The sequence below is a fragment of the Anthonomus grandis genome, chromosome 8, assembly GCF_022605725.1.
Source record: "Anthonomus grandis grandis chromosome 8, icAntGran1.3, whole genome shotgun sequence".
Classification (NCBI taxonomy): Eukaryota; Metazoa; Arthropoda; class Insecta; order Coleoptera; family Curculionidae; genus Anthonomus; species Anthonomus grandis.
The window spans coordinates 14,223,846-14,248,211 of record NC_065553.1 but is presented as its reverse complement, the minus strand read 5'-3'; the positions used below and the strand labels follow the sequence as shown (position 1 = coordinate 14,248,211).

Sequence of the window (24,366 nt, the reverse complement as noted above, 5' to 3'; positions counted from 1 at the left end):
ATTTGCTGCCTTTGGTATATTTCAGTATGGGATGTGTTAAATACATAGCAATTAAAATAATAATAATAATGTATTTATTTAGCTTCAGCTACAAAGGTAATATATAATATAGATATTATAATAATTATTTCAAAATTAAAAAAAAAAATTAAATCAATAAAAATCTTAAAAATATAAGAGTAATTAAAACTTTAATTTTAATTTTAAGAGCACTGTGATCATAAAATATCAGTTAAAATAAATTTCTCACATCCCTACGTTTCTTGCAAGAATTTTCTTCTATTGGCACGTGTTTTCTTCTGCATTTTCTTTTTTTATATATTTTTCACAGTTTTCCTGTTTTCATGACTATGTATCGTCTTTGCAGCTATTTTTGATCATTTTTTTGTTATTTACTTATCCTCTAGCTTTTTCTTTAGGTTTTATTTCGACTGACATTTTTGCTTTATTTAATTTGCGAGTTTTCTTTTCTTGTCTTTCTGTTTTTTTTGTTGATAGTACCTAGGTGCTTTTTTTATTTGTTTTTTTTTTATTTAAAATTTTTTTGGCGATGTTTTTCTTATGGAGTAATTTTCGATAGCATCAACATTTCTTTCTTCTCTGGAGGATCTTCAACTTCGACTTGATATTTGTTTAAATCCCCTTAAAATTACTTTAACTACATTTAAAATAATAAATTCTTAGGCAAACTTTCTACATGCGCCTTAATTACTGTAATTATCAAATAATATATCGAATCCATTTAAGTTATGCTCAGAGCTTGCCAACTTTCCTCATATATGCTCATTCATAAATACAAGGTCATTTTAATCCTATTATTCTATTAATATGTAATTAGAATTTATGCGCACATTCTTAAAGATTCTCTTCCCAATTTTTTTGTTATTACTGAGATTTGACCTGAAAAGTCGACTAAGAGGTGGAAAAGGCCGATCCAAAAAACTTTAAATTTCTTCGCGGAAAAAGCAAATTCTATATAATATAATTAAAATGAGACTTTTAAATAAAGATTTACAAAACTTCCAAAGCTCTAGATTCTGATTAAATACTGTTAAAATATATTATATTATATTTTTTGACGACAGTTAATGGCTTCATCTCTTCATTCGGATCATTGGTATATTGTGGCCCGTCAGTTACAACCCCACGATTTCTGTAAACATAGAATCATGCGAATTTAATAAACTTCTGAAATTGAGAAAAATCCTAATTCTTTTCAAAATAATCTTCATTTTACAATTTTAATGATAATTATTATATGTTAATAAAAAAAACATAATTTTAAGATTTTTAAAGTAGTAAAGAAAAAAAATGGCCATATCTAAAAAAAAACCGAAAATTTAAATATTTTTCCCTTCATTGACATATTTTTATTTTTTCTTGAATTATTTTTACCTCCATATAAGATATCGATATTCATAGGCAGACCCCGTTATATTATTAAAGATCTTTATTCTCTCAAAGACTATCTACTGCGGTTCCATAAAAAATATAAGGAAAAAGGCTAAAAAAGTTTCCCTTTTAACTGATTACATTACTTTTGCCTTAGAGAGTCATATGAATGAAGACCATCTGGTTTCAACCGATTTAAACCTAAAGATTGAAACAAAGATTTTATAAGTCTTCAACTTTATTTTCTTTTCTTCTATTTCTAAACTGTGCATTTTTGTTTACTTTACTTTTCTATCGGGTTTGTTTTTATTGTAGACAGATTTCCAATAGCATCGACATTCCTTTTTCCTTTGAGAGTTCTTCAAATTCGACTTGTTCCTTTCTTAAATCTCTTTAAACTTATTCTAATTATGTTTTAAATAATAAATTTTTAGGGAAACTTTCTACTTATGCCTTAGTTTTATTAATCTAAAGTTAATATATCATATCCATTTAAGTTATGCCTACAGGTTGCTTTACAATATTATAGGTATTGATTCCATTAAATAATAAAATATGAATATAATTTTAATGTTTGTAATTTTAATATAATTTTAAATGATTAAATAAATTATTCGCAGATTTTTAGCGATTCTTTTCGCAATATATTTTAATATTTCACAAAATGGAATCCATATATAGAGATTATTGAAAATAACTTAAATAGATTACATGCCCATGTACTTTAATTTGGAATTTTCCCTATTTGAAGTATGAAAGGTCGGTTTAAAGAAGTTTAGATTTCTTTCGATAAAACCAAATTTTTTACTTATATTTGTCGTTTAACATAATTAAAATGACATTTTTAAATGAACATTTACATCAACATTTTAAAAGCTCTAAATTCGTGTAATTATAAAATTTTTGAAGATAGCTGATGATTTGTTGAGGCTGCTTATTTACATATACCGCTTTATTCGGATCCTTGGTAGATTGTCGACGATTAGTCATACACAAGCTCTTGAATTCTCACTTTATGCAACTATTGCATTCACTTTTAAGTTTTTCTTCACAGGAACGAAAACAACCCTATTTCTGCTAATTCAAGTCCAATAATTGAAACATTTTATAAAATCTCCATCTACTTAAACTTCTGCTTGAACTTGTCCTCCAGTTTTTAAATACCAAGTAAGCGTTTTAACTGTTACAACTCACGCGATTTTCCGGCTGGTGACCCGGCAACAAAAACAACTTTGACCTTTGCGCCTCTTAATTGGCGCGTCGTACAAAAGAATTTTTAAACGCTTAATTGCTTTAATTAGACCTCATTATAAGTTACTGCTCATATTTCATTGCTTGTTGTATTTTAAGAATAATTTTACCGTTGTCAAGTAATTAAGTAAAAGAAAATTAAAGCTTGATATAATAGAAGGAAGAGAAGACGTAATATGTATTAGACTCATTTTGAATCTTAAATATATGATCTAACATATTTTTTATGTCAGCTATTGAGACAGACTATTAAGTAACGCCTCTTTGTGGTTAATAGTGTTTTGAAAATTGAATTTTTGAGCAGGCGTCTATATTGGAAAAAACGCAATTTTAATTAACAGGACAAGGAATAATATAAATAATTATATTTAATTGTTCATGGTGAACATAATGAACATAAAGAATATATCAATTAACGTTTTTCAATATTTTCAAAAAAATTATATTTTTTAAGTATCCTGGTGGATCGTATGATGAGGTTATGATGGTTATGGTGAGGTACTTAATGAAAATTATTTCTAAAAGTTTCAGATATAGTTTTATTTATCATCAATCAAATTACGTAAAAAGTAAGACACAAAAATTATGTAAGAAAAATTAAAGATTAAAACAAGGTAAAGATGATCCAGCTAATAGCCAGTAAAATGTGAATCTTCGTTCTCAAATTAGTTTATTATTTCAAAATCTGTAAAATGTAATTTTTTATTGGCATCAATGAACTTCAAGAACTGTTATATACCAAATTATATATATATATTTTTTTTAAATTACGCTGACGTCCTAAATTTGAAAATCTGTACTGTTTTTTGTAGTTAGCAATTAAGATCAGTCTTGTAATGATTTAAAAAAACAAACATTTGTTATCTGAATTATATTGGAAAGCTCCAAATTTTAAAAAGAAAAAATATAAGGATAATCGCCACATTGAATTTGTTAAATGAAACTTAAATTTTTTTAAAGGATTTAGTCACCTGAAAAATTTTTATATACCCATAATTTTTTTTCAAAATACGTTAAAAAATACAACAATTGAGGATCTTATTTTGAATGTTATAATTATATATTAACCATATTTTTTATAATTAACAACTACGATCTATTATCTAAAATTAAGTTATCATTTAAAAAACTGGGAAAATGTATTTAGTTTTTTAATAAGTTGAAAATAAAAAAAAATATTTGAAATATATTCAACAGCGCCTAAATACCAATTTTTATAAAAGGAATTAAAAGAAATACTTTTTTTTTCTATATTGAATTTACCAAGTAAAATTTAAATTTATTTTAATGGAATTATTAACATAAAAGCTCTCTTATATACCAGTTATTTTTTTAAAATACTGGCGGAAAATATTTTTAATTTTGCAATTATATTTTAGCCAATTTTTTTATATTAGGCTAAAATATTTTTATTGCAATGTAAGGAAATTACTTGAAAATTGGTTTATTTAGACTTAGGCAAAAATTGCATATCCAAGCGCAATTTTTTTTGGACAGGATGTCTCATTTTGGGTACTTTTGCAGGGTATCTCAGTTATTTTTAACGTTAACGGGATCCGTTTTCGCGTCAATGTGCTATTTTTTCGTAAATCAAATTAAATAATTTATTTCCATCAACATCATAACAATTTATAGGAATTGTCAATAAAAAAACTACAATGCAAAAATAGTCTAAATATACAAAAAAATATTAAACTAAATCTGCTATCGTTCAATTTATCGAAAAGGTATAATAATATTTTTATAGATTTTTTCAGTAGAACGCATTTTTTATATATTTCCTATTTTTGAGCTATAAACCAAAATTATGTTTTTTTTTAAATAAAACACTTTTCTTTTTTTTTACCGTTTCAAAAATATACATTCATGTATATTAATACATATAAAAGTGTGCACTATTTTTCATTAACACGCAAATAAATATCAATTTTCTAAAATTAAATGCATAATTTAATAGGCCATGAATAACAATAGTTAATAATTAATAGTTTCATATTAGTTAATATAATAGTTCAATATTGGCACATCTTTGTAATTCTTTAAATAGCATTAAAAAGAACCATTGGTCTCCTTCGTAGATTTTTAAAGGGTAAATGAATTACCTTTCGAAGTTCTGTTATGCCGTCATATCGTGTTTTATATAATTTAATTTATATATAGTTCCATAGGAAAAATTAAAAGATCTGGAGACCGTGGATGCCATCCAATAGAATCGTTGGTCCCTATCCATTTTTTCAAGGAAAATTATTATCAAAAAGAGCCTGAAGTTATAATGGAAGCACTATCTTGCTGTAGGTAAACAGCCTTATATTGGGCTAATGAAATATTTTCGAGCAGTTCTGGAATAACTTCTTCAAGGATTTCTAGGTATCTATTGCGTGTGTGAGAAAATAAAATTTGACATCCCAATATCGAAGTGTCCTTGTTGTGCCCTCTCAAACAGTAAATGTTTATTTCATATAGGCCACGTATACGTGCTTAACTAAATTTGCTACTAAATGAGTAAATATCTTCAAAAACGGCTGCCTTCTTTCTGGATATCTAATGGCTCACTTATTTTGGAAATATAATCCCAAACTTCTTCAAAAACCGATACTCTGTATAACACTTACCTTAAATTATATTTAAATTAAATATCAATTAACTAAAAATACCAAAGGTACGAAAATAAACTGGTTTCGGAAAATATACTACAAGTCTAGCAAAAAAAGAAGTTTTGTTACTTTTCATAAACAATAGGCATGAGCATACTATTAAGTTATGCATTTAATTATAGAAAATTAACGTTTATTATATAGTTTTGGAATGGTAAAAAAAAGACAAATTATATAGTCTATAAATATTTAGGGTGCTTAAAAAAACATGTTTAGTTTATGACTCAAAAAGTAGTAAATATAAGAGATAACGATCTACCCCACTGCATTCTATAGAAGAAAATCTATAAGAATATTATTTTATATGTTTGGGTAAATTGAACGATAACAAAGATACGAGGAAGGTTTTCCATAATGCCCTGTATTTTAAAAATTAAAATTACTTTTACCGGAATCTTTAGTTTTACGCAAAATCACAGCATAAAGAAACTTAAAGAAGAAAGTTTCTTTATGCTGTGGCAAAATTAGCACAGTGTCGTAAAAACCACATTCTGTTAACGTTAAAAATAAGGGCGATACCCCGCAAAAGTATCCAAAAGAAGACATCCTGTACATTATAGTAATTTGCCAAAAAATGTGCCTAGATATTGCCTTTTAGGATAAAATTCTTAAGTTTATCCAATTTAATGTCAAACATATCACAAAAACATAGCTAAACTATTCAATATGAACTTTCTCTTAATCACCTGAGTAAGACACAAATTTTTTTTAAAAATTTTGGGCTCAAATTTAAATGTAATTTATTAAAAAAACTGCCGAGTAATATCCAATAACTTTCTAAAAATATACGAAAATTATCCCAATTGACGTGAAGAAATTCGAAAATTCTTACGGTAAAAGTAAGAAAATATTTTAGGGGTTTAAAATATATTAAATGAACTTTGCCTACATGTCAACAGAAGAAAATTGGTTATGCTTATTGCAAGTAATAAAAATAACCTGAACTTTCTAAAAATATTTGAAAATTATCAAAATTGGCTTGAACAAACTCGAAAATTTTTACGGCAAAAATTAAAAAAGTATTTAAGGGGTTTAAAATTTATTAAAATAACTACAAGAAATTAACTGGAAAAAAATTAAAAATAATTTATCTGACTGAAAGAAACAAAAATATTACATAAACTATCTGAAAGAAGAAAATGGCCTTAAGTATCTAAAAGAGACGATTAAAGCGCTTGAATATAATAAATTTACAAAATTCACAACTGCTTAAAAACTTACAAACTTTAAATAAATTAATTAATCCCAGAATGCCTGTAGTAATCATTACTTGCTAATAAAATCATATAACTGGATATTAAATATAACATAATTGACTCATAATTTATTTTGTAATTGTGTGATATTATTCGAGATAAGATAATAATTATTAAATTAGTCTCTTTTTCCTTCCAAGTAGGAGTAATATGACAAAGGTTAATTAATTTGGATATTATTTCATTATTTTTAATCCATCATACGTATTATTCCTAATGATACTTATTGCGGGAGGAATTGGGCTTAACATAAAATGTCTGTAATAGTAGTATATTATTTGACTGCCTGGAAAAAAATTTTTTTTAAATATTCTGACTGTAGTCAGAATATTTAAAAAAATATATAGTCAACTTATTATCAGATATAAATGTCAAGGAGATTTAAGTTTTTTATGACTGTTACAGTATTTTCATTAAAAAAATTTTAGTTTATTTAAAGGTAACCTGTTAAAGAAATACTGTAAGTGCATTTATGAGTTTTATAATCATAAAAGACCCTTTTGTAGTATTTTTTATCAAAAATCATCAACAAAAATACAATGAACGTTACACGACGTTTCGGTAACCTAATAAGAATATACATTTACCAGGCGTATTTAAAGACGTTTTTCGGCCGTTCCATTGTCTGCTAAAATACATAAAAGGAAAAATGCTCGATCACAAAAAAAGTTTCGCCTCGTATCTAGATCGTATAATTTAGATTTTATTTATTCGCAATACGTTCCAATCATCCTGAATGTTTATACTGAACACACGGACGGTCACTCAGACTGAATCTTAAAATCGTTTCTGAAAGTAAAAATATACAGAGGCAAAAAGGAATCCGAAAAATCAAATAAAAGTGCCTTTGGCGAAAGGCTTTCAAGATGGCCCAAATTTTAAGGTCCTGAGCTTGGACAAACTTATACATATTTATTGAAAATTGAGGGCACTTTTCTAAATAGCGATAGAAGTAAAAAAAAGCTGTAAAGCTCACAACCATATTTAAGCTCGCTATATTTAAAACCAAATTAGGGCTGCGTAGTTATATAAAGAGTTATCGGCAAGCAAACAAATATCTCGTTGGAAAATTGGAAAATTGGAAAATCGAAAAAGCTTCATTGTCTATTATTTGCTATTGGTATGAAAGGGTATGAAAAGGCGAAAAAATTAAAACGAAGCTCAGTCAAACGAAAAACAGGATATTGGTGCGTACTAAATTTGTACCTGATTTAGTTTTTTTTGTTTTATCTTAAAAGGTACAAAAGGCTCAAATTGAGAAGAAATTGTGCTTTATGTAAAATCATTTTAAAAAAATGTCTTAAAATGTAATTTTTCCTTTTAAAAAGCATATTCTAAAAGGCGTTTTTAACGACCTATTAGCTTGTTAAAATATCGACATCATTAATTTTTTAGTCTCAGTTGCGCAACAAATATAAATCGTGAAAAAAGAGAGCGCAAATTACGAAATATTGCTTCTTTATATAAAAGCACGACTCCATTTTACTTTGAAGGAATCAGGTTCGAAGCTTTTTATTTTCTCATTTTTAAAAGGTTTATTGAAAAAACACTGTAATTTGTAAAAAAGGTATAATTTTATGAGTTTCCAAAGGTGATTCTTAGAAGAGATATCTAAGAAAGTCACCTTTATACTTTAAATTTAAAAGATCAATAGGACATAAAATATAAAACAAATTTTCTCCAAGAGTAAAACTCGCATTATTATATTTATAAATATTACGCTTATCATTTGCAGATATTTTAAAAGTCTTTATAATAAAAAACTGCAAGAAACTATATTAAAGAGGTAAAAAGTTTATTAATACCTCTTTAAAGCATACTTATCTTTCTTTTATAATTGTTTCAAGAATAATTTTTTTAAATCAAGTTGTTTATTATATATCTTAATACTTACGTAACCATTTTAATAATTTGACCTCCCTCATAACATTGATTATTGTCACTGAATAATTTCTTATTTTTACTGAAGTTTTATAGATTTTCCAATATACAAAATAGCATATTTCACTCTTAAAATGATAAATTTTAAGGCTAAATTTTATTAATTATTACAATGATTACATTTTTAATTCGTTTACAAATAACGTATGTCACATTTTACATTCCTTTTCCTAAGAAAATTAATAATTTTCTACACCTTTCAGGTATTAACGCCTTTTTTAAGTACGTGGTGCTAGCCATTTATTATATATTTTTCGCCGCACACATGTTCACTTATTTATTAGGTTATTAAATTTACTTATTAGGTATTTCGTTTATAAATTTAAAATTTATTTTACATTATTCAAGTAGTTAAGGTAACTTTTTAAGTTACGTTTTTATTATCCTATTATTATACAGTGTAATTCAAAAATATATAATTTGTAAGATTAATGTAATTTTTGCATAAAAATAGCATACAACTCATTTTCATACAAATTCGTTTTCTTTGCAATTTTGTATAATTTGTGATTAAATTTGGTGAATTATATAAACAATTGATATTACATCGGATTCTAAAAGGAGTTTAAATGACCATATTTTTTCTCGATTCATTTGTTTACGATTTTGGCACAAAATTAGTAAATTTAATATTTTTTATACAAAAAAGATATTATTGGTTTGAGTCGTTTAAGAAAGCATTGTTTACGAGAAAATTGAAAGAACTTCAATTTCGCATGTATCCCCGGTTGCCAAAAAGATATCTCTTTCATAAATTGCCTGAAAAGAAAAAAAAACAAATTCACTTTAACTGCCTGCCAGACAAAAATGAGTTCTACTTCTTGAAAGGAATAATGAAATATCTTTAATTACCTAAAACCATTAAAAAAATTTGATATTTGAATGATATAAAAAAGAAAAGATGTGAGAACAAAAAAGCATATATTGCCTTTATATAGAAACATGATTCTCACTATATATTATTTGTCAGTGAGTAAAAAACAAACACTTAAATAAAAATAAATAATTTGTATTTTTTTGTGGCCCAACGAAATAGTAATGGCAGTAATAAATGAAGGGCGCACATAAACTGCGAAATAGAAAATACATATAACATTACCAAAACAATTTTTGCTATCTAAAAATAATAAAAACCTATACTTACTTGCTTTAATCTATTATTCTCATTTGAACCTTATTCAAGCATTAGCTTCTCTAAAGAAACTTGGATGAACGCATAAATAGATATTTCGTCAAAATAAATTAATCGCATGAAAAATAATGTTTAAGATTTCAGAAATTCTCATCTACGTATTTCAGTTCTCACATCATACACAATATTCGTCTTATGTCAAAATATTATCATTTACATCGGTATTGAAAGAAAAACGTAAAATAATCCTTGTTACATGCCATGTATATTGTAAGCCCTTGGTTACGATTTTCTTCATCATAGAATCATTTTCGTTTTTTTAGGTCTTGAAAGTTGATTCTTAAATTTATAATTATGATAACAATATTGGAAAAAACTATTGATTTGAATCAAGAAGAAAACCTCAAAAACCTAAAATCATAAATTTGCTTTACTAAAACGGACATGAAGTTATTGAGACAGATTTTTGATTTGGCAGTACAAGGACTATAGATATATCAGAACTAAAAAAGAAAAGCAACAATATGAAGAAACCTAAAGAAATCATGACATAATTGTAGCAATTAAGAAGATGTTTGGTCAATGATATCATTAAGAAAATTAGATGATCTCTTTAAAAGAACAATTATTAACTACTTGCTAAAAAATTTATTGAATAGAAAAAGATCGAAAACGGTAAAAACAGAAAAAGAAAGGTTTCTACCAGTACGGTGTTATATATCAAGATCTCCCATAATTTTTCAAAAATTCCAAATATATGAAAAAAATCCTATTACACAGGATTTGCACAAGTAGACAGATAATTTTTTTAAATCCTATTGAAAGGTTAAGTTGTTTTAACTTTCTAACTAAGACAGAAGCAGGAAAGCACATTTTAAAAGGACGCAAATAATGAGAAAAAAATAAGACGAATCAAATCCTCATGAAACTGAAGCAAATCAGAGAATATTTGTAAGAAATATCAATTAAGTGATTAATGATGAAAAGAAAGAAGAAACAAAATCAAAAGAGAATTCCCTGAAAAGACGTATCTGGATAAGAGCATTTCTTTTAATAATGGATAACACGGAAGAATCTGTAAAGATAAATGGATTAGTCTTTTAAATTATGCATATTTTCAAGTTAGATCGTAGATAAACCGGTCAATAAACTCATTTTTGACTTAATGAGTTGATCAAATTAAGGTCTTATGATTCATTACCATGAAACGTTGAAATGAAAACCATAATTCCGATATCATTATCGGTTATTAATTTTATTTGTACACGCGAAACCAACAACGTGCAGACGATCTTATTTGATATTTACGTATTTAAAACAACGGTAATTTATTTTGTGTTTTATGACATTTCCTTTCATTGAATAACATAATTGTTTTACTCCATTTATAAAGAATACCTTTTAAAAGGAGTCAATAACAAAAAAAATATTGTAAAAGTACTTGGATGCGTCAAAAGGCTTCCAAGCAAGGAATTCAGCCACCTCATTATAAATTAAAATGGCTATGAAAAACAAATATTTTTGTGTTGGGATGAACAACATTTATGCATTTGAACTAAATATTTATTATTTTAATCCATGAGTTTTTGTTCAATAAATATACAGGGTATCCCAGAAGTCGACGATCAAACTTAAGGAGGGGAAGGAGGAGGTAATTTAGAATCTAAATATCTATATATGTGGTTATCAAAATATTGATGGGTAAAAAGTTATTCACCTTTTTGTATTTTTTATTAAAATTGAATACTGCGAACAATAAAAGAGTTATGCAAAATAAACGCGGTAATCTACTATTTTATTTTTGATTATGTTTAATTCTTAGGGATGTCCTTTTAATTTTAAAATAGTTTCAAAAACTCTAATGTCTTCTAGTACAAAAAAAAAATGTTTAAAAACAAGTTTTGATTTCAAAAAATCTTAGTAAGGTTTTTTAATGGATGGTGAGAAATTACTCTTTAAAAAACTGACCCGCCCTTATAAAATCTTGAGAAATTATTGTAGATTCTTAACATAATAATAAATAATAAGAACAGATTTGTTTTATCCAATTTCTAATGGAAAATACTTTAATATTCACCTATTCTTAAATTTAAGGTGAAGTTCAGTTTAAAAATATTTTGAATATTATGCATTGTCCTTTTTTGTTGAGATAAAAATAACAAACGATTTGGTATTTTTTCAAATCAGTCTTGGGTACGCTTTACTCCATACTGGGCTATTACATTTCGACCTTTGCGATTAATAAGTACCTACTTTTTTTTTATTTGTTAGTTCAACTTTGAAAGATGCCTTATGCACCACAGGAATATGCAGACATGCATTATGTCTACGGGTTTTGTGATGGTTTTTGCTCGGGCTGCTGCTAGAGAGTAAAGGGGAACGATTTTCTAACAGAGCACATTATCCTGATTACAGACTGTTTCAAAATGTTTATAGGATATACGTGAATGGTCAAATTCCTGGCGAGCATTTGCCCAGAGAAGGAAGGCCTACAGTTGATATTGGTGAAGATGAGATAATAAATATGGGAGCAGAAAATCCGACCATTAGTATTCGTCGTATAGCAAGGCGTTTGGGATTATCATCTTCATCGGTGCATCGGTTTTTTGAGAAGATCTCTGTTACATCCATATCATGTGTAACGGGTGCAAGCATTGTTACCCGGAGACTACACCACAAGAGTATGATTTTGCAGGGATATGTTGCGTCGCAACAGAACCGACCCTCAGTTTTTCCAAAGAATTTTGTGGAGCAACGAATCATTGTTTCAAAGGATAGGAATATTTAATATTCACAATTTACATCATTGGGAATATGTTAACCCTAGAATTGTTCGCGCTTCCTGTTTCCAACATCAATTTGGAATAAACATGTGGGCTGGAATAATTAAGGGTAAGTTAATTGGCCCTTTTGAATTACCAAGACGACTCAATGGCGAAAGCTACCTTAATTTTTTACAAAATCATTTAAATGACTTACTAGAAGACGTATCCTTAGAAAAACGTCGAAAAATGTGGCTGCAGCATGATGGAGCTCCTCAACACTACGCTCGAGTAGTGAGAGTTTATATCAACCAACAGTTTCTAAATCGTTGGATTGGAATGGGTGGGACTATCCGCTGGCCACCGCGGTCCCCCGACCCTAACCCAATTGGACTTCTTTTTGTGAGGTTATTTTAAAGAATTAGTTTATGCTACAGAAAGTCGCACTTAACAGGAATTGCGTCAAAAAATAGAAGAAGCGATCAGAGTGATCAATAACAACCAGCGGGGATTCCAACGTCCAACGGTTAAAAAGAAATTTTATTTGACGATGTAGATTATGTGTAAGGGTAGGCGGCAGACATTTTGAACATTTAATGTAGTTAATACCTTATTAATAATTAAATAAAAAAAATATTATTACAATTTCTTGTATTTTTGAAAAAATGTGGCAATGGTACAAATAAAGTATTTTCCATTAGAAATTGGGTAAGACAAATCTGTATTCAAGTCTTTAATTATGTTATGAAACTACAGCTCGGAAATATCGAAATGGCCAGTGAAATTTGGGTGCGCAGTGGCAAAATCCTCGAAAGCCCATTTTAGGCCGTTGGTTTATAATTTTCTGTCTTCATCGCACACTCTTTCTTCCCGCATCTCAAAGGCCATTTCGATATGGGCGAGTTGTACATTAATTTCTCAAGATTTTCTAAGGACGGGTCAGTTTTTTAAAGGTTAATTTCATTGAATCAGCATCCATTAAAAAAAATTATTGATATTTTTTGAAAACAAAACTTGTTTTTAAGATCATATTTTTCTTGACTAGAAGAGAGCAGAGTTTTTGAAACTATTTTAAAATTAAAGGGACACTCCTAAGAATTAAACATGACTAAAAACAAATCAGTAGAATAATCCATTTATTTTGCATAACTTTTTTATTGTTGCCAGCATTCAATTTTAATAAAAAGTACAAAATATTAAATAACTTTTTAACAATTGGATAACAACTTATATAGTTATTTTAATTCAAAATGACCTCCCCCTTCTCCCCTTTAAGTTTGATCGTCGACTTTTGGAACACCCTGTATATACCTGAACTAACATAAAAATAATAATAATACTAATGAAATTAAATTCGTATAATAAACTAGAATACAACTAACAATTAAAAAAACAAAAAGGAATACTTTAAACTTACCTAGTGTAGAAAATTTAAATTTATGAAAAAAATTTTGTTTATTGAATTGTTTGAGTTAACCATGGAGAAGTATCCTTTTTATATGTTTTTTAAAAGTTGAAACAAGTTAATTCTAGTTTTTGCCATTTGAGTTTATTTGCTAAAACTTGCTAAAACAATTTTTTAAAATATTTTTTCACACAAAAAAACCTTATTGAAAATAATAAAAAAACTTAGTAAAAAAAGTGCATATATATAACTTAAATGTATATTGTAAATGGCTTTATCACAACAAACTTAGCACTTAAACACAATAAAAACTGTGAGTATTATTATAAATAATATAAATAATCAAAAATGTGATATAAATTTATACTTAAATAAGGTTAAAATTATAGAAGGTACAGAATAAAAATATCTAGGATTGAATATAAAGAAGCAATTAACTTGGAACAAGGATATACAAAAAATAAGTGATAAAATTCTTCCCATACATTTATTAAACATATCGACCCTGTTGATTACTGGACTCCTAGTGAAACTTAGTATACAAAAACTAAAATACTAAATACAGAACAAATCAGAGAATAATTTAATTAAATATCAACATACTGAATGAATTCTCTTCTTAAACAAATCTTTCAAGTAAGCAATCGTGACTTCGCACAACATCACGTTCTTTATCCCACCCTGTATTTACTCTCTGAACTTTATCTTCTCCAAAACTTCTTGGATTACCAAAGAAATATAATTACTTTCCCGAAAGCCTATGGAGCGTCGACACATTTTTTGCTCCTTTTTAGGCACCGTATTCATTAAGGTTGTTGAAAATGTGAAGTCAACCCAACTGAATATTCGTGTAAACAAATTTTTTGGCCCGAAATTTGATCTCAAAGAGTATTTTATAAGGCTTCTTTCTGTGCGGCACTGATAATAATATATTATTAATCTAAATTTGCATAAAACAAATTACTTTCGTGTATGTGTGTGACTCATTTTAAGAAAACTTTAACGCCCACATTTCCTAATAGTATTTCAGTCAATGGCATCACGAACATAAGAAGCAATTAAACTGAGTTAAAGATGATTCAACGCCCGTTGTGTGGTATTATTTTCAATGAATGAATAATACTGGGTCAAAGAGATTAATATTAATCATTAAGAGAAGGGTAATTAAACGCTAATGGTTTCATAAAGTGGTATCCTACTTTTTTTTAAAAATTAAATGGCACGTGGGATGTAATTTTTTGTTAAAACATTTAGTTATAAAAATAATAAAAGAAAATGAAAGTACTATTTTAGAAATGAGAAAAATGTTTAACAATGCTTGAAATGTAAAAAATATACATTTTATTGAAAACTATTATAGTCATGATGCGATTGAATACTACTATATTTTTTGAACATGTTATATATGAAAAAAAATTACTAAATATTTAAAATTAATAATATTACAGTTAAATACCTTAGGTTTTAGTCTTTAACATCGCTTACAATCGACTGACACTAGATACTAAAAATGAACCTTATTTTGTTTGAAATTTATGGAGAGTAAACAGATAGATATGCATTTTATTACAAATTGAATTTTAGTATAAATTACCTTACTAAATAGATAACTTACACTACACTTGGCGACAACGAAATCATTGACCAGGGCATCAGTCATGTGTTTTTTAAGTGGGAATTTTCAAATATGTGTTATTGATATAGTTCACTAAATCACAAATTATTCAAAAAAAAACGATTGAATATCCTTTTCCCATTTAATTAATTTTGTTGCTGAATTGAAAATAAAGTCTAAGTTTGAAATTTCGAGTCCATCTAATTCAGCTTTAATTTTATAACTCTATATCTAAATCAGGCTGTAAAATTACCAATATTCAATTTAAATTCAGTCTGGCTGTATATTTTCCAACTAACCATATGAGCCTGAAAACAAGTAAAATGCCATTTAGTCAAAATATTGCCAAAAGGATATTTAAACTGATAGATAGAATAAAAAATAAATTAAAGGTCGCATCATTTTGTTGTATGTTAAAATGCTTTTTCCTGGGATTACTCTTTAGACCGTTATCATAGCAGAACCTGTAGTTTGAATACAAACTTCTATTCATTAATTTCCTATACCCTATCGAACCAATAAATTTTCGATGTTTATGGTAAAAATTAAGACCAAGACCTGTGCGGTATATAACCCTCTGCTCCAACAAATATTTCCTAAAAAAGGTGTCAAAGGCTTTAGTTTGGTCTAGTAAAATTATTATACTTTTATCGGAATATATTTTGATAAAAATATACTATAATAACCAAAATAAATACTGTATAAAATTTTATGGAATCCTAATGCTATTTTAACTACACTTGTTCGATACCTTGAGGAAATAATCCAAAGGCCAATCCAATAACCAATTATGACACCTAAACTCTAACAATTTAGTAGAAATTTCGAAGGTGCTTGGCAATATTCGAAATTAGCTCGGGAACTTTCGTTTGCCGTTAGGGGGCGCTTACAATAGTTTCTGCAGTTTCGGTAAACGTTTATCTTTATTGCCCTCTCTATTTGTAATATTGGCTCGCGCCGAGATTGAACCGATTTTATGGCAATATTATCCGGATAAAAGGTGGGTATGGATTCAATTTTAAACTGCTACTGGGAATCGTAACGAGATTCGAATTTAGTTTTGAAAATAAACCCTTCGCTGCTCGTTGATGTAATTTCCCGTTTATGCGTTTGTTCTTAGTATTTATGTAATGGTTTACTTAGAAATTGAAGCTTTGTTTTTTGTATTGGTTCCGGTGGCTTGGATTAAAGCCGGGCTGTCATAATCAAGAATTAGTATTTTATATTAAGATTCGCTTTTCTCTTACTTTTTTTCTGTTTTACCTTTATCGATTATGAGGAGGCATTAGATAGTATAGAACGTTTTTCATATTTGCCTATTGGGATTATTTATATTAATTATTATTTTTAATAACTTCATTATTAAACTGTTTAATAAACATGCTCCTATAAAAACACGTAAAATTACACAACCAAAAGCTAAATGGCTTACACCAGTCATTGCTCACAAAGGCATTCACAATGTGGCGATGTGCAAAATTAAACGTAATGGTGTAAAATCTTAAGAAAACAAAACTCTAAAAGAATTATAATATTAAGTAGAAGGAATCAAACCACAGTTCAGTTTTTTTTAAAATAATTCTGCATAACTTAATTGTAGTTGATAATCAGCTTGTTAATATTTCAATATTTTTGTTATTTTTGTCAATAACTTCACTATTTAATTACAAAATGCCTGGAAAATGTAAAAGTTGAACTACCGAAAACTATAAAAGAAATTGATAAACTGGATCTATTATGAACTAAGTGGACAGGTAATGAAAAAGCACTTTATAAAACACACTATAGATAAACTTAATGAAGAATCCAGATAAAAGAGATTTTTCTCTTTTTATCTTCGGCAATCTAACAAAGAGCACTATTAAGTTAATCGGCTTTTTTCCGAGTGATGCGACTAAAAACCGCTCAAGAAATCCCTCAGTAACAATTTTCAAGTAACCCATCGACCCTCCTGAAAGCCCATATCGCATTTTCCTAATCTGTCGAGGGCCATTTAGGCTTTCAGCTGAGTAAACAAACGTCGTATTTACATATTTTCTTGCGTTTTAGGGATGTCGTGTAACAAATGCCCTCTGTTGTTTGGGATTAAAAATATCACATCATTTTGTTTTCACACTTTCTACATGTAATTAATTACCTTCTTAAATTAAGAGGTCATTTATAAATTGGAAAAAAAATTAAAAATCTAATTTCATATTTAAGGAAAAAGTTTCAAATACTATTATTTAGATAATGCTTTCTTTTAATATATAGGGTGTCAAAGTAAACGAGCGTTAATCCATAAATCCGTATGCTATAAATATATTCCATTTTGTTACGCTAATATTAATAGCTGTATCATTTAGTAGATAAGAAATATGTACTATACAGGGTGTCTCCGATTAAGTCGTCATTATTGCTATCTGTGTCAATATTTAAGATATAAGTCAAATTAGCAAACTAGTAGACTTTTTTCTGTTGGTAAAAATGGTGGAAACAAAAAAAGTTTGAAAATCGCGTTTTCGAAAAGATGAAAAAATTATACTTCTGTTAAATAAAATCATATAATAATTTTCTTAATAAAAAAGTTTATTTACACTAATAGCCTAAACCTAAAAATAACAATATTATGTAAAAATATACATGGGATTTCATTTACCAAAGGTACATTTTCTCTTAAACGCGATGGTAATTTTTTTATTTTTTATCAGCAGAAAAAAAGTCCTACCAGCCTGCTAATTTATCCACATACCAATAATGCGAACTTAATCAAAGGTACCCTGTATATTGCAACTTACAATATATGTACTTAACAATATATGTAGTTGTTGCCAACAGTTTTTTAATAAAGTAGTCTTACTCATTCATTGAGCCATTCCTTTCTTCATTAACGTAAGCACAAAACTTACTGTCAACTTTTTTATTTCTCTCATATTTTTTGATCCTTCGAGCCAGATTTAGATTTAGGTATTTTTATTGCATACATTTATACATATAATTTACAATCCCCCTTTTTATATGTCTCACAAGAATAATTTCTTATTTTTATCAATATAGTTTTTTCACTTTTTCACTGTTTATTACAGTTTACTACAAACGGAATTAAAATTCCAAATTCGTTAGAAATATACAGTATTGGCCAAAATTATTGCAAGATTTACACAGGCTTATATTTCTGTTATTTATTTTCAAAATATTCACGTGGTTGTATACAGTAAGGGTCTTCACCAAGAAAACTTGAAAAATGACTCGTAGTAAAATCGTTTCAGTTCAAATCCGTAATCGGGTAATTGAATTTTATAAGCAAAATGTCAAGCCATGTGTAATTAAAAAAAATTACTTCTTACTGAGTCTATAGTGTTTCGAATTAGAAAGAGATTTTGTGCAACGTGTCTCATAGTCCTAATAAAAATTTCTGAAAATATTTAATGTTTATAAACATTAGATGACGATAATCGGGTTATAGTCATCTAAAATCAAGGGTATTTTGGAGGAATCAAGATGAATCAGAATCAGTAACCGTATAATTCAAAGAAAAATAATTGAAAGGGGTCTAAGACCTAACAAAACTTTGAAAAAAGCCCTGCTAAAAAAAAGAACGTTAGTGCTCGTCTTTAGTCTCTATATGGGAGTAACGGTACAGTGAAAGTTCGAGGTCCCAAGAATGAAAGACTGAAAAAAAATTACACATTGCGCACCATAAAGCATGGTGGCTCTGTCTTCGCATGGGGATGTTTTTCAGGCTTTGGAATAGGTCCGCTACACCGTATAAAGGACATTTTGAAAAATGTGACGGTACCTTATATGTATAGATGAAGCTATGCTGCTAACATCGTGTTTCAATGCGATAGTTATTCCAAATACTTTTTTAAGCTTGTAAAAGATTGGCTAAAGAATGAAAAAATCAAAGTTCTTAAGTGACCCGGACCTCAATCCAATTAAGAACTTATGGAAGATGGTAAATAAACAAATTTCGTCGCGGAATTTCAAAAATGCAGACCAACTTTTCAAAGCATTGTTTGTGGCATGGAACAACATTAAGAGGAATATTATTAATAATTTAATTGATTTCTAATTTCTTTTTAATTTAATTAAATAATTATAGTCAATGCCCAAAAGATGTGCTAATGTTATAAGAACTAAAGGCTACTATACGAAATATTGATAATGAAATAATTGTTACGAATCTTAATTTATGTTATTATAGAAAATAAATTTCTTGCAATATTTTCCAGGCTGCTTTTTATTATCTTTATATTTTTATTGAATTATTTAAATAACAGTAGAAGTTTGGATATTTAAAAGCAAGATACTTTATAAAATATTCATATAAACTAGAAAAGGTAACCTGAATAAAAAAACAAGAAAAGAAAAATATTGCAATTAATCTAGTCATTGCTGTATTCCAATTTACTAAGGGTGATTATAAATCTAAATATTTTTATTAATCCTATTTTGTATTGTAAATAAGAAAATATAATTACATTAAATTTGGAATTTGTTATTTTGATATAGTTAAAAATACTTTATGGATGATGTTATAGATTAAAAATGATAAACGCTAACAGTTAACATTACTCAATGAAACAAGCATCATATTTATAAGAAAAAAATCCTGTAAAGGTATTAAATAAAAATGTTAAAACATAATAGTTAAAGTCTACGTAAGTTTTTTAAATGACCTAAAAAGCTGAACGCCTGCAAATAAGCTACAAGAGTCTGAATATTAATCCAGTAAGGATTTCTACAAATTAATTATTATGTTTATTGGGTTATTGTAAAAAGCCAATATATTTTTATTGAAAGTTTATTTTTGTTATCCTAAATGACTTTTTAATTTTATTTACAGTAATCCACAGAAAAAATTATAATTATTGAGTGGTATAAAAAAATATAGCACTACACAAACTGCATTCTAAAGAAGAACAAAAGAATATATTTACAATAATAATAATTGTTCACAAAACCACAATAATAATTATAATAATAATAAGATAGAACCATAAACAATTTTATGATTACTATTTAGGAAAAGTGTAATTTATTTTTTTAACAAACTGCACTTGAATATGTCACATTGATCTTGAATAGAATAAAAAAATGCTACACGCTCAGTGCATAGAATATGGTTTATTATTGCTTTCTTAGAACAACTTTTACAATATCTTCAACATTTCTTTTATAAAACAGATTATTAAAAATGGCAGTTTATTTATTACAGTACCTTGTAAATCTTGCATAATAAGATCTGCATATACTAGTGACAAATTATTTCCCATTCCAATCCAAAAGTTTGCGTGTAGAAAGTCATTGTTTCTAAACGTAAAATTAAGAAAGTCTAAAAGAATTTTATTTATTTCTTCTTGGATCATAATTAATTCTTTAATCATTATGTTTTTAAAAAGATCATTAGGAATATTTATGAAAAGGGAGGTAACGTCCAAAGAGATGACTTTATAGCCCTCAGTTATGAGAACCTTTTTAATATCATGTTTGAAATCAAAAGAATTTCGAACATATCGACCATCTTTGATAAATATTTGACTCGCAATGTTATTAAGGAAATAGGTTGTAAAGTGGAGAACCAATAAAGGGAACAAAGGTCTAAGAGAGACGCGATCTTTTTGTATTTTAGGCTTTTCTGTTTAAAAAAAGGTTTTTTGTTTAATGTTTATTTTAAATTTGTTTGTCGACTTAAGTCCAAAATTCTAAATTGTAAGCATTTGTTTTTCTCATTGTTGTAATATCTGTTTTTTTTCTCATTTTAATATTACATTGTACTACAAATATTAAATATGAATTTGATTTATTTGAAATTTTAATGCACTTAAAATTGTACAAACAAACATTTCTTTTTGTTCTTATCGTATTTTAGCGACTTGACGATTTTATTGATCCCTAAATCCAACAAACAATATTATAAACCATATTTCGATCGTTAATTAAAAAAAAAACTATAATATTCCTTTACTTCGAATAAATTTTGATCAAATACGGAAAAGTCCACCATGGCATCTCGGTAAATCCACCCCGATATACAAACATAATGCTTGCCAAACACGAAAAAAAAACATATCACCGAAAATCCCCGATGACCTAAAAATATCAAGAAACGAACAAGCCGCGTGGCAAATTGAACTCGATAGAGTCTTTCCAAAATAGAACGAACGTTGGAGATGGGACCGAAGGAAGGAAAAAACTAGCCTGGAGCTCTCGAGACGAAGGCAGAGAAAGTTGACAGGCTCTATTAGCTTATCTGGACGACGGAGTAAGATATTTTAATGTCATCCAGACGAAGGGATTTACGCCGAGTTGATGCACCAGGGCTCTTCGGACCAATCGGAGCGCACTGATCTTCCTACGTTGAAAATCGTGACTCGAGAACATCTCGACATGGCGTGAAATACTGAAAATGGGCTGGTTAGTTTCATTTCTTTCGTCTTTGCTAAGTCGTCGTGCGTTTTGTATAAGTCTAGTATACATTAGAGAAATAAAATAAAAATGCTTACTCGACAACAACGAACACTAATGACTCTCAAAATTTGTAAATAAAAAAATTTAGGGTGTCTCTAAAAATCTGATAAATCTATCGTATTCAGGTAGAAAATAAAAAAATTATATGGAACTTTCCTATAAAAAAATTTCCTATCGACCCTCCCTATGAAGATACGGCCCCTTAAAGACGCCGCTGGAAATCGGTTTTTCCCCAATAACTTTTAAGAACTTACCTTTTACTAGGCGCGAACTAGGTTGTTGAACTATAATACAGGGCAACTTGGAATAAACTCGATAATAAATAAATGAAAACGAATGATGGAATGGATTGAGGCATGGAAATGAATGATGATATTATAATATAATATGATCTGAAATGAATGATCGATAATAAATAAAGGGCAATATTCGGAAAAAGATCAATTGAGATTGTAAGTTGCGCATTTTTTACAATAAATTTTTTTATAAGAGGGGTGTTCGATGTTGACGGGGCTAATACCAATTTTCTTATTTTTAATGGGACACCCTATATGTTCTACACAAAATTCCAAACATTCTAATGTATCACATGCCATACCTTTATTCACCTGTTTTGAAGTTTTGATTTTTTATTTTAAAAATTTTTTAAATTCAAAAAATAGTAAATAGTTTTTTTTTCGTAATGTATTTTATGAACGTCCTATAAAAATTTGGCATTTTTATAATTTTGACATTACTTCAAGACGTGCCTTTACTGTTGGGTAATTAGATTTAAGTTTATTTTGATTTTTTTTTGAAATGGGCTTTTTAATTGAAAAGCACAAGAATGAAATTGGGTACGGAGAAGAGAACAAGAACCCAAAATAAAGTTTTGCATTTATTCGGACAGAAGTATCCTGATTTACCACCCATATCTCAAAGTACTATAAGCAAGATTAAAAAACAGTTTCGGGAAAATGGTCACGTAAGAACAATAACTACTTCTCGTAAGACACCAAAATTAATTTGTTATTAGCCATTGATGAAAATTATAATATTCCCACTAGGCAGGTAGCGCGCGAATTGGAAGTGAGCCGCCAGCCTTCAGTAGTAAGGATTCTTGAAACAGAAAAATTGCATCCCTATAAACTAGCAATTCTCCAGGAACTCAATCAGGAGGGTGCAGATAGAAGAATTGAGTTTTGTGAACAACTTGTAGAATTAATGTATAATGTAAATCTTATTACAGAAAACATTCTCTTTTCGAGGAGTCGACATTTACGCTGAACAGAAAAGTAAATCGTCAAAATTGGCGTTATTGAGCACAAGAAAATCCATGTTGGATGAGGCAAGGCCACACACAATACCCAGAAGAAGTAAATGTTTGGGCAGGAATACTAGGTCAGCAAGTTATAGGCCCGATTTTCTTCGAAGAAAATTTAAATGGAACAAGGTACTTACAGTTTTTACAAGAAGAACTAATTCCAAATTTAACTGTTCTATTCTCTGATCCAATAGAGCCGAAAAGAAACATCTGGTTTCAGCAAGATGCTGCGCCTCCCCTTTTTGCAACACCTGTTCGAAACTATCTGTATACTATTTTTTCAGGCAGATGGATTGGCAGGAAAGGACCTTTTGAATGGCCACCAAGATCGCCCGATTTGACTCCGCTGGATTTTTTTCTATGGGGATATTTGAAATCCAAAATTTATGTGACCAAACCGGCAAATATTGAGTATTTAAAAAAAATCTTCTTGATTTAATATAGCATTTGCCACCTGAATAACGTTTTTCTAATCCGTTAGAGATACATTACCTGGCCTCTTCGGTCTTCGGATCTAACGCCATTGGATTTTTACCTATGGGGCCATCTTAAAACATTGGTGTAGTATTCAACTGTTACACAAAATCAGGACTCTAGACTTGTGATGTAATAAGAAACAATCGTACCCGCAAGTGTATTAGGCGTCACGGAGCCCAAGTTGAACCTACTTATGAAGCTTTAAATTAAATGTTTTGAATTATTAGCTCTTTTATTTAGTACGTTCGTTTTTTAGGTTGCTTTTTTGTTTCAAGAAAAACATAGGTTTACATTTTTTTTAATAATTTCGTTAAGGTGCCTTTCTATGAACCACACTGCTATTTTAAAAACAAGTACTTTTTTAGATAAAACAACTTAAAATGGAACTTCTCTGTTGTTTGAATAACTGCGGCATCGCTGAAAAAAGAACCTATCATGGTCCTTTTTTTTAGTAAAATAGAACAGTGATTCCTTAATTTTTTTTTCTCTTAAAGTTCATTTTATCGATAACGAGCAAGAGCGCCTTTTCTTTAGTTTAAGGTTCAAGCTATCCATATTTATTATTTCAGAGTCTTTATCATACAGGATGCTAAAAATTTGAGCATTTTATATACAACCTAAATTGTGAAAATAACATTGGTAAAATAAACAAGGTAAATGTGTTTTAAGTACTCCATTTTAAAAGGTCTTTAGTAATGTTGATCGCGTAAAATTTGTATTAAATT

General features: G+C 28.2%; 1 protein-coding gene across 1 annotated transcript in view; it reads left to right on the top strand.

Annotated features, from left to right (window-relative positions):
• LOC126739732 (Krueppel-like factor 6) overlaps positions 1-24,366 on the top strand; it is a 633,994-nt gene that overhangs the window by 216,018 nt on the left and 393,610 nt on the right. The window lies entirely within an intron of this gene.